The sequence below is a fragment of the Pseudorca crassidens genome, chromosome 6 (assembly GCF_039906515.1).
Source record: "Pseudorca crassidens isolate mPseCra1 chromosome 6, mPseCra1.hap1, whole genome shotgun sequence".
Classification (NCBI taxonomy): Eukaryota; Metazoa; Chordata; class Mammalia; order Artiodactyla; family Delphinidae; genus Pseudorca; species Pseudorca crassidens.
The window spans coordinates 103691389-103704203 of NC_090301.1; positions in this window are offsets into that span (position 1 = coordinate 103691389).

Here is a 12815-nt window from a genome sequence, read left to right on the forward strand (position 1 = left end):
TGAATATATTTAAGAAAAAATGCATACGCCCTTTTTGGCCAAGTGCGTCATTGTGGACGTTCTGCCTCTTTTCCTATGCTTTCAATGCAATTCCAGTCTACCTCCTGAAATCGGTTTCCTGCAATTCTGTCCCGCTTTCAAGTCCTCTTGGCAGCCTTACTTCAGTATATTTTTGGACAATAGCTGTCATTTATAACTCTGCAGGTTTGTGCATTACAGTGCCCCGGAGCTACTTTCTTCAACTCGCTTTCTTGTGACCTTGCCGCAACACCACAGGATGGCTTCAGGCCCTAATCTGGTTCCGGCACGGCACGCTGAGTCTTTGGTTAATTCCTCTTCCTGGTGGGAAATGAGAGTTAAATTTCCCGTCCAGACACCTCCAGCTAGTCTCTCATTGGTTCTCGCTATTCCTGTTCATCTTCCGCAGAAATTGCAAACTGGGCCAAACAGGAGGTTAAAGGGACTGACTCTCCAAGTCGGGAGAGTGTTAGTAAAGCGTCTGGAATGTTGCACCCGAGTACCAGGGTACGAAAACTGAGACATATTAGAACACGTCTCCCGATCACATGGTTGATCATACTCTAGGTTCCACATGCATATTTTAGCTGAAGGAAGAATACCTTAAACCTGGGTAGTTGAAACCCGTGGAATGGGTACCATGCAATATGAATTCAAAGGGTCTTCATTTGCTCACCGAACCTCTCCAATCCTATCACTGCTGCGTTTATGCCCCTGTACACACGCTTGATTCTCTTTTGGAGAGATAGCAATCCCTAGGTTTTAAGATACTTACTAGTCAGGTACATTCTTAGGCGTTTAATATGGGGTGTTGAGTCCATTTCGTTGAGCAAGGAGTAGCTCTTGTCTATTCCATATTTGGCTTAAGGAACTTTATCTGTGCTCATTTCAAACTCTAGTTTAATGCAGCACCCCAACTCACCTTTCCCCTTAAGCAAGCATAAGTTGGTTTTCTAAATTTGAGACCCTGTTCTGTTCTGTAATTCAGTTCCTGTGTAGCCAAGTTTACATTCCGTGTATTACTGATATCTTATGATGTTTCTTTTTCTGTGTGACTTATTTCAGTTAGAATCATCATACCTGAATCCACTCATTGTGCTGCTAAGGGCCTGATGACATAGATTTCATTGCTGAGTGATATTGCTTTGTAAGTAATTACCACAACTTCTTTATCCATTTTTCGCTTTCTACGATGTTGAACTTGTACTGTAAACGATGTTCTTGTAAACAGAGCCATCCCAAACTTTGGGGTGGCTGTGTCTTTTTGATTTTAATTTCCCTAAGCTATAGGACCATAAGTGGAAGTGCCCTAGACTCTGTTGCTTTGTTTTTTAGATGTTTCAGGAAACACCATACACTTCTCCCGAGTGTCTGTTGGCAATTTACATCCCGCCCATCAGCATAACAAGGCTCCCAGTTCTCCATGGCCTGTCCTGCCTTTCTGGATTTTACACTTTGTTCAGATGGCCCTTTTGACCGGGGGGAAGTGAGACTTCATTGTAGTGCAGATTTCCTTTGCAAGTTTGCTTGGTTGCCCAAAAAGTGCGTATGCGTTTTTTCCTGAATATATTCAGGAAAAAACGCATACGCCCTTTTTGGCCAAGTGCATCATTGTGGACGTTCTGCCTCTTTTCCTATGCTTTCAATGCAATTCCAGTCTACCTCCTGAAATCGGTTTCCTGCAATTCTGTCCCGCTTTCAAGTCCTCTTGGCAGCCTTACTTCAGTATATTTTTGGACGATAGCTGTCATTTATAACTCTGCAGGTTTGTGCATTACAGTGCCCCTGAGCTCCTTTCTTCAACTCGCTTTCTTGTGACTTGGCCACAACACCGCAGGATGGCTTCAGGCCCTTATCTGTTTCCGGCACGGCACGCTGAGCGTTTGGTTAATTCCTCTTCCTGGTGGGAAATGAGAGTTAAATTTGCCCGTCCAGACACCTCCAGCTAGTCTCTCATTGGTTCTCGCTATTCCTGTTCATCTTCCGCAGAAATTGCAAACTGGGCCAAACAGGAGGTTAAAGGGACTGACTCTCCAAGTCGGGAGAGTGTTAGTAAAGCGTCTGGAATGTTGCACCCGAGTACCAGGGTACAAAAACTGAGGCATATTTGAACACGTCTCCCGTTCACACAGTTGATCATACTCTGGGTTCCACATGCATGTTTTAGCTGAAGGAAGAATACCTTAAACCTGGAGAGTTGAGACCCGTGGAATGGGTACCATGCCATATGACTTCAAAGGGTCTTCATTTGCTCACCGAACCTCTCCAATCCTATCACTGCTGCGTTTATGCCCCTGTACACACGCTTGATTCTCTTTTGGAGACATAGCAATCCATAGGTTTTAAGATACTTACTAGTCAGGTACATTCTTAGGCGTTTAATATGGGGTGTTGAGTCCATTTCGTTGAGCAAGGAGTAGCTCTTGTCTATTCCATATTTGGCTTAAGGAACTTTATCTGTGCTCATTTCAATCTCTGGTTTTATGCAGCACCCTAACTCACCTTTCCCCTTAAGCAAGCATAAGTTGGTTTTCTAAATTTGAGACCCTGTTTTGTTTTGGAATTCAGTTCCTGTGTAGCCAAGTTTACATTCCGTGTATTAGTGATATCTTATGATGTTTCTTTTTCTGTGTGACTTATTTCAGTTAGAATCATCGTACCTGAATCCACTCATTATGCTGCTACGGGCCTGATGACATAGATTTCATTGCTGAGTGATACTGCATTGTACGTAAGTACCACAAGTTCTTTATCCATTTTTCACTTTCTGTGATATTGAACTTGTACGGTAAACGAGGTTCTTGTAAACAGAGGCGTCCCAAACTTTGGGGTGCTGTGTCTTTTTGATTTTAATTTCCCTAAGCTATAGGACCATAAGTGGAAGTGCCCTAGGCTCTGTTGCTTTGTTTTTTAGATGTTTCAGGAAATACCATACACTTCCCCCAAGTGTCTGTTGGCAATTTACATCCCGCCCATCAGCATAACAAGGCTTCCAGTTCTCCATGGCCTGTCCTGCCTTTCTGGATTTTACACTTTTTTCAGATGGCCCTTTTGACCGGGGTTAAGTGAGACTTCATTGTAGTGCAGATTTCCTTTGCAAGCTTGCTTGGTTGGCCAAAAAGGGCGTATGCGTTTTTACCTGAATATATTCAGGAAAAAACGCATACGCCCTTTTTGGCCAAGTGCATCATTGTGGACGTTCTGCCTCTTTTCCTATGCTTTCAATGCAATTCCAGTCTACCTCCTGAAATCGGTTTCCTGCAATTCTGCCCCGCTTTCAAGTCCTCTTGGCAGCCTTACTTCAGTATATTTTTGGACGATAGCTGTCATTTATAACTCTGCAGGTTTGTGAATTACAGTGCCCCTGAGCTCCTTTCTTCAACTCGCTTTCTTGTGAGCTGGCCGCAACACCGCAGGATGGCTTCAGGCCCTAATCTGGTTCCGGCACGGCACGCTGAGCCTTTGGTTAATTCCTCTTCCTGGTGGGAAATGAGAGTTAAATTTGCCCGTTCAGACACGTCCAGCTAGTCTCTCATTGGTTCTCCCTATTCCTGTTCATCTTCCGCAGTAATTGCAAACTGGGCCAAACAGGAGGTTAAAGGCACTGACTCTCCAAGTCGGGAGAGTGTTAGTAAAGCGTCTGGAATGTTGCACCCGAGTACCAGGGTACGAAAACTGAGACAGATTTGAACACGTCTCCCAATCACATGGTTGATCATACTCTAGGTTCCACATGCATGTTTTAGCTGAAGGAAGAATACCTTAAACCTGGGTAGTTGAAACCCGTGGAATGGGTACCATAAAATATGACTTCAAAGGGTCTTCATTTGCTCACCAAACTTCTCCAATCCTATCACTGCTGCGTTTATGCCCCTGTACACATGCTTGATTCTCTTTCGGAGACATAGCAATCCATAGGTTTTAAGATACTTACTAGTCAGGTACATTCTTAGGCGTTTAATATGGGGTGTTGAGTCCATTTCGTTGAGCAAGGAGTAGCTCTTGTCTATTCCATATTTGGCTTAAGGAACTTTATCTGTGCTCATTTCAATCTCTGGTTTTATGCAGCACCCCAACTCACCTTTCCCCTTAAGCAAGCATAAGTTGGTTTTCTAAATTTGAGACACTGTTCTGTTCTGTAATTCAGTTCCTGTGTAGCCAAGTTTACATTCCGTGTATTACTGATATCTTATGATGTTTCTTTTTCTGTGTGACTTATTTCAGTTAGAATCATCGTACCTGAATCCACTCATTATGCTGCTACGGGCCTGATGACATAGATTTCATTGCTGAGTGATACTGCATTGTACGTAAGTACCACAAGTTCTTTATCCATTTTTCGCTTTCTACGATGTTGAACTTGTACTGTAAACGATGTTCTTGTAAACAGAGCCATCCCAAACTTTGGGGTGGCTGTGTCTTTTTGATTTTAATTTCCCTAAGCTATAGGACCATAAGTGGAAGTGCCCTAGACTCTGTTGCTTTGTTTTTTAGATGTTTCAGGAAACACCATACACTTCTCCCGAGTGTCTGTTGGCAATTTACATCCCGCCCATCAGCATAACAAGGCTCCCAGTTCTCCTGGGCCTGTCCTGCCTTTCTGGATTTTACACTTTGTTCAGATGGCCCTTTTGACCGGGGGGAAGTGAGACTTCATTGTAGTGCAGATTTCCTTTGCAAGTTTGCTTGGTTGCCCAAAAAGTGCGTATGCGTTTTTTCCTGAATATATTCAGGAAAAAACGCATACGCCCTTTTTGGCCAAGTGCATCATTGTGGACGTTCTGCCTCTTTTCCTATGCTTTCAATGCAATTCCAGTCTACCTCCTGAAATCGGTTTCCTGCAATTCTGTCCCGCTTTCAAGTCCTCTTGGCAGCCTTACTTCAGTATATTTTTGGACGATAGCTGTCATTTATAACTCTGCAGGTTTGTGCATTACAGTGCCCCTGAGCTCCTTTCTTCAACTCGCTTTCTTGTGACTTGGCCACAACACCGCAGGATGGCTTCAGGCCCTTATCTGTTTCCGGCACGGCACGCTGAGCGTTTGGTTAATTCCTCTTCCTGGTGGGAAATGAGAGTTAAATTTGCCCGTCCAGACACCTCCAGCTAGTCTCTCATTGGTTCTCGCTATTCCTGTTCATCTTCCGCAGAAATTGCAAACTGGGCCAAACAGGAGGTTAAAGGGACTGACTCTCCAAGTCGGGAGAGTGTTAGTAAAGCATCTGGAATGTTGCACCCGAGTACCAGGGTACAAAAACTGAGGCATATTTGAACACGTCTCCCGTTCACACAGTTGATCATACTCTGGGTTCCACATGCATGTTTTAGCTGAAGGAAGAATACCTTAAACCTGGAGAGTTGAGACCCGTGGAATGGGTACCATGCAATATGACTTCAAAGGGTCTTCATTTGCTCACCGAACCTCTCCAATCCTATCACTGCTGCGTTTATGCCCCTGTACACACGCTTGATTCTCTTTTGGAGACATAGCAATCCATAGGTTTTAAGATACTTACTAGTCAGGTACATTCTTAGGCGTTTAATATGGGGTGTTGAGTCCATTTTGTTGAGCAAGGAGTAGCTCTTGTCTATTCCATATTTGGCTTAAGGAACTTTATCTGTGCTCATTTCAATCTCTGGTTTTATGCAGCACCCCAACTCACCTTTCCCCTTAAGCAAGCATAAGTTGGTTTTCTAAATTTGAGACCCTGTTCTGTTTTGGAATTCAGTTCCTGTGTAGCCAAGTTTACATTCCGTGTATTAGTGATATCTTATGATGTTTCTTTTTCTGTGTGACTTATTTCAGTTAGAATCATCGTACCTGAATCCACTCATTATGCTGCTACGGGCCTGGTGACATAGATTTCATTGCTGAGTGATACTGCATTGTACGTAAGTTCCACAAGTTCTTTATCCATTTTTCACTTTCTGTGATGTTGAACTTGTACGGTAATCGAGGTTCTTGTAAACAGAGGCGTCCCAAACTTTGGGGTGGCTGTGTCTTTTTGATTTTAATTTCCCTAAGCTATAGGACCATAAGTGGAAGTGCCCTAGGCTCTGTTGCTTAGTTTTTTAGATGTTTCAGGAAACACCATAAACTTCTCCCGAGTGTCTGTTGGCAATTTACATCCCGCCCATCAGCATAACAAGGCTCCCTGTTCTCCATGGCCTGTCCTGCCTTTCTGGATTTTACACTTTTTTCAGATGGCCCTTTTGACCGGGGGGAAGTGAGACTTCATTGTAGTGCAGATTTCCTTTACAAGCTTGGTTGGTTGGCCAAAAAGGGCGTATGCGTTTTTTCCTGAATATATTCAGGAAAAAACGCATACGCCCTTTTTGGCCAAGTGCATCATTGTGGACGTTCTGCCTCTTTTCCTATGCTTTCAATGCAATTCCAGTCTACCTCCTGAAATCGGTTTCCTGCAATTCTGCCCCGCTTTCAAGTCCTCTTGGCAGCCTTACTTCGGTATATTTTTGGACGATAGCTGTCATTTATAACTCTGCAGGTTTGTGAATTACAGTGCCCCTGAGCTCCTTTCTTCAACTCGCTTTCTTGTGAGCTGGCCGCAACACCGCATGATGGCTTCAGGCCCTAATCTGGTTCCGGCACGGTACGCTGAGCCTTTGGTTAATTCCTCTTCCTGGTGGGAAATGAGAGTTAAATTTGCCCGTCCAGACACCTCCAGCTAGTCTGTCATTGGTTCTCGATATTCTTGTTCATCTTCCGCAGAAATTACAAACTGGGCCAAACAGGAGGTTAAAGGGACTGACTCTCCAAGTCGGGAGAGTGTTAGTAAAGCGTCTGGAATGTTGCACCCGAGTACCAGGGTATGAAAACTGAGACATATTTGAACACGTCTCCCGATCACACGGTTGATCATACTCTAGGTTCCACATGCATGTTTTAGCTGAAGGAAGAATACATTAAACCTGGGTAGTTGAAACACGTGGAATGGGTACCATGCAATATGACTTCAAAGGGTCTTCATTTGCTCACCGAACCTCTCCAATCCTATCACTGCTGCGTTTATGCCCCTGTACACATGCTTGATTCTCTTTCGGAGACATAGCAATCCATAGGTTTTAAGATACTTACTAGTCAGGTACATTGTTAGGCGTTTAATATGGGGTGTTGAGTCCATTTTGTTGAGCAAGGAGTAGCTCTTGTCTATTCCATATTTGGCTTAAGGAACTTTATCTGTGCTCATTTCAATCTCTGGTTTTATGCAGCACCCCAACTCACCTTTCCCCTTAAGCAAGCATAAGTTGGTTTTCTAAATTTGAGACCCTGTTCTGTTTTGGAATTCAGTTCCTGTGTAGCTAAGTTTACATTCCGTGTATTAGTGATATCTTATGATGTTTCTTTTTCTGTGTGACTTATTTCAGTTAGAATCATCGTACCTGAATCCACTCATTATGCTGCTACGGGCCTGGTGACAGAGATTTCATTGCTGAGTGATACTGCATTGTACGTAAGTTCCACAAGTTCTTTATCCATTTTTCACTTTCTGCGATGTTGAACTTGTAAGGTAAACGAGGTTCTTGTAAACAGAGGCGTCCCAAACTTTGGGGTGGCTGTGTCTTTTTGATTTTAATTTCCCTAAGCTATAGGACCATAAGTGGAAGTGCCCTAGGCTCTGTTGCTGTGTTTTTTAGATGTTTCAGGAAACACCAAACACTTCTCCCGAGTGTCTGTTGGCAATTTACATCCCGCCCATCAGCATAACAAGGCTCCCAGTTCTCCATGGCCTGTCCTGCCTTTCTGGATTTTACACTTTTTTCAGATGGCCCTTTTGACCGGGGGGAAGTGAGACTTCACTGTAGTGCAGATTTCCTTTGCAAGCTTGCTTGGTTGGCCAAAAAGGGCGTATGCGTTTTTTCCCGAATATATTCAGGAAAAAACGCATACACCCTTTTTGGCCAAGTGCATCATTGTGGACGTTCTACCTCTTTTCCTATGCTTTCAATGCAATTCCAGTCTACCTCCTGAAATCGGTTTCCTGCAATTCTGCCCCGCTTTCAAGTCCTCTTGGCAGCCTTACTTCAGTATATTTTTGGACGATAGCTGTCATTTATAACTCTGCAGGTTTGTGAATTACAGTGCCCCTGAGCTCCTTTCTTCAACTCGCTTTCTTGTGAGCTGGCCGCAACACCGCAGGATGGCTTCAGGCCCTAATCTGGTTCCGGCAAGGCACGCTGAGCCTTTGGTTATTTCCTCTTCCTGGTGGGAAATGAGAGTTAAATTTGCCCGTCCAGACACATCCAGCTAGTCTCTCATTGGTTCTCCCTATTCCTGTTCATCTTCCACAGAAATTGCAAACTGGGCCAAACAGGAGGTTAAAGGCACTGACTCTCCAAGTCGGGAGAGTGTTAGTAAAGCGTCTGGAATGTTGCACCCGAGTACCAGGGTACTAAAACTGAGACATATTTGAACACGTCTCCCGATCACATGGTTGATCATACTTTAGGTTCCACATGCATGTTTTAGCTGAAGGAAGAATACCTTAAACCTGGGTAGTTGAAACCCGTGGAATGGGTACCATAAAATATGACTTCAAAGGGTCTTCATTTGCTCACCGAACCTCTCCAATCCTATCACTGCTGCGTTTATGCCCCTGTACACATGCTTGATTCGCTTTCGGAGACATAGCAATCCATAGGTTTTAAGATACTTACTAGTCAGGTACATTCTTAGGCGTTTAATATGCGGTGTTGAGTCCATTTCGTTGAGCAAGGAGTAGCTCTTGTCTATTCCATATTTGGCTTAAGGAACTTTATCTGTGCTCATTTCAATCTCTGGTTTTATGCAGCACCCCAACTCACCTTTCCCCTTAAGCAAGCATAAGTTGGTTTTCTAAATTTGAGACCCTGTTCTGTTTTGGAATTCAGTTCCTGTGTAGCCAAGTTTACATTCCGTGTATTAGTGATATCTTATGATGTTTCTTTTTCTGTGTGACTTATTTCAGTTAGAATCATCGTACCTGAATCCACTCATTATGCTGCTACGGGCCTGGTGACAGAGATTTCATTGCTGAGTGATACTGCATTGTACGTAAGTTCCACAAGTTCTTTATCCATTTTTCACTTTCTGTGATGTTGAACTTGTAAGGTAAACGAGGTTCTTGTAAACAGAGGCGTCCCAAACTTTGGGGTGGCTGTGTCTTTTTGATTTTAATTTCCCTAAGCTATAGGACCATAAGTGGAAGTGCCCTAGGCTCTGTTGCTGTGTTTTTTAGATGTTTCAGGAAACACCAAACACTTCTCCCGAGTGTCTGTTGGCAATTTACATTCCGCCCATGAGCATAACAAGGCTCCCAGTTCTCCATGGCCTGTCCTGCCTTTCTGGATTTTACACTTTTTTCAGATGGCCCTTTTGACCGGTGGGAAGTGAGACTTCATTGTAGTGCAGATTTCCTTTGCAAGCTTGCTTGGTTGGCCAAAAAGGGCGTATGCGTTTTTTCCCGAATATATTCAGGAAAAAACGCATACGCCCTTTTTGGCCAAGTGCATCATTGTGGACGTTCTACCTCTTTTCCTATGCTTTCAATGCAATTCCAGTCTACCTCCTGAAATCGGTTTCCTGCAATTCTGCCCCGCTTTCAAGTCCTCTTGGCAGCCTTACTTCAGTATATTTTTGGACGATAGCTGTCATTTATAACTCTGCAGGTTTGTGAATTACAGTGCCCCTGAGCTCCTTTCTTCAACTCGCTTTCTTGTGAGCTGGCCGCAACACCGCAGGATGGCTTCAGGCCCTAATCTGGTTCCGGCAAGGCACGCTGAGCCTTTGGTTATTTCCTCTTCCTGGTGGGAAATGAGAGTTAAATTTGCCCGTCCAGACACCTCCAGCTAGTCTCTCATTGGTTCTCCCTATTCCTGTTCATCTTCCACAGAAATTGCAAACTGGGCCAAACAGGAGGTTAAAGGGACTGACTCTCCAAGTCGGGAGAGTGTTAGTAAAGCGTCTGGAATGTTGCACCCGAGTACCAGGGTACGAAAACTGAGACATATTTGAACACGTCTCCCGTTCACACGGTTGATCATACTCTGGGTTCCACATGCATGTTTTAGCTGAAGGAAGAATACATTAAACCTGGGTAGTTGAAACCCGTGGAATGGGTACCATGCAATATGACTTCAAAGGGTCTTCATTTGCTCACCGAACCTCTCCAATCCTATCACTGCTGCGTTTATGCCCCTGTACACATGCTTGATTCTCTTTCGGAGACATAGCAATCCATAGGTTTTAAGATACTTACTAGTCAGGTACATTCTTAGGCGTTTAATATGCGGTGTTGAGTCCATTTCGTTGAGCAAGGAGTAGCTCTTGTCTATTCTATATTTGGCTTAAGGAACTTTATCTGTGCTCATTTCAATCTCTGGTTTTATGCAGCACCCCAACTCACCTTTCCCCTTAAGCAAGCATAAGTTGGTTTTCTAAATTTGAGACCCTGTTCTGTTCTGTAATTCAGTTCCTGTGTAGCCAAGTTTACATTCCGTGTATTACTGATATCTTATGATGTTTCTTTTTCTGTGTGACTTATTTCAGTTAGAATCATCGTACCTGAATCCACTCATTATGCTGCTACGGGCCTGATGACATAGATTTCATTGCTGAGTGATACTGCATTGTACGTAAGTACCACAACTTCTTTATCCATTTTTCACTTTCTGTGATACTGAACTTGTACGGTAAACGAGGTTCTTGTAAACAGAGGCGTCCCAAACTTTGGGGTGGCTGTGTCTTTTTGATTTTAATTTCCCTAAGCTATAGGACCATAAGTGGAAGTGCCCTAGGCTCTGTTGCTTTGTTTTTTAGATGTTTCAGGAAACACCATACACTTCTCCCTAGTGTCTGTTGGCAATTTACATCCCGCCCATCAGCATAACAAGGCTCCCAGTTCTCCATGGCCTGTCCTGCCTTTCTTGATTTTACACTTTTTTCAGATGGCCCTTTTGACTGGGGGGAAGTGAGACTTCATTGTAGTGCAGATTTCCTTTGCAAGCTTGCTTGGTTGGCCAAAAAGGGCGTATACGTTTTTTCCTGAATATATTCAGGAAAAAACGCATACGCCCTTTTCGGCCAAGTGCATCATTGTGGACGTTCTGCCTCTTTTCCTATGCTTTCAATGCAATTCCAGTCTACCTCCTGAAATCGGTTTCCTGCAATTCTGCCCCGCTTTCAAGTCCTCTTGGCAGCCTTACTTCAGTATATTTTTGGACAATAGCTGTCATTTATAACTCTGCAGGTTTGTGAATTACAGTGCCCCTGAGCTCCTTTCTTCAACTCGCTTTCTTGTGAGCTGGCCGCAACACCGCAGGATGGCTTCAGGCCCTAATCTGGTTCGGGCACGGCACGTTGAGCCTTTGGTTATTTCCTCTTCCTGGTGGGAAATGAGAGTTAAATTTGCCCGTCCAGACACCTCCAGCTAGTCTCTCATTGGTTCTCCCTATTCCTGTTCATATTCCGCAGAAATTGCAAACTGGGCCAAACAGGAGGTTAAAGGGACTGACTCTCCTGGTGGGGAGAGTGTTAGTAAAGCATCTGGAATGTTGCACCCGAGTACCAGGGTACGAAAACTGAGACATATTTGAACACGTCTCCCGTTCACATGGTTGATCATACTCTGGGTTCCACATGCATGCTTTAGCTGAAGGACGAATACCTTAAACCTGGGTAGTTGAAACCCGTGGAATGGGTACCATGCAGTATGACTTCAAAGGGTCTTCATTTGCTCACCGAACCTCTCCAATCCTATCACTGCTGAGTTTATGCCCCTGTACACACGCTTGATTGTCTTTCGGAGACATAGCAATCCATAGGTTTTAAGATACTTACTAGTCAGGTACATTCTTAGGCGTTTAATATGCGGTGTTGAGTCCATTTCGTTGAGCAAGGAGTAGCTCTTGTCTATTCCATATTTGGCTTAAGGAACTTTATCTGTGCTCATTTCAATCTCTGGTTTTATGCAGCACCCCAACTCACCTTTTCTCTTAAGCAAACATAAGTTTGTTTTCTAAATTTGAGACCCTGTTCTGTTTTGGAATTCAGTTCCTGTGTAGCCAAGTTTACATTCCGTGTATTAGTGATATCTTATGATGTTTCTTTTTCTGTGTGACTTATTTCAGTTAGAATCATCGTACCTGAATCCACTCATTATGCTGCTACGGGCCTGATGACATAGATTTCATTGCTGAGTGATACTGCATTGTACGTAAGTACCACAAGTTCTTTATCCATTTTTCACTTTCTGTGATACTGAACTTGTACGGTAAACGAGGTTCTTGTAAACAGAGGCGTCCCAAACTTTGGGGTGGCTGTGTCTTTTTGATTTTAATTTCCCTAAGCTATAGGACCATAAGTGGAAGTGCCCTAGGCTCTGTTGCTTTGTTTTTTAGATGTTTCAGGAAACACCATACACTTCTCCCGAGTGTCTGTTGGCAATTTACATCCCGCCCATCAGCATAACAAGGCTCCCAGTTCTCCATGGCCTGTCCTGCCTTTCTGGATTTTACACTTTTTTCAGATGGCCCTTTTGACCGGGGGGAAGTGAGACTTCATTGTAGTGCAGATTTCCTTTGCAAGCTTGCTTGGTTGGCCAAAAAGGGCGTATGCGTTTTTTCCTGAATATATTCAGGAAAAAACGCATACGCCCTTTTTGGCCAAGTGCATCATTGAGGACGTTCTGCCTCTTTTCCTATGCTTTCAATGCAATTCCAGTCTACCTCCTGAAATCGGTTTCCTGCAATTCTGCCCCGCTTTCAAGTCCTCTTGGCAGCCTTACTTCAGTATATTTTTGGA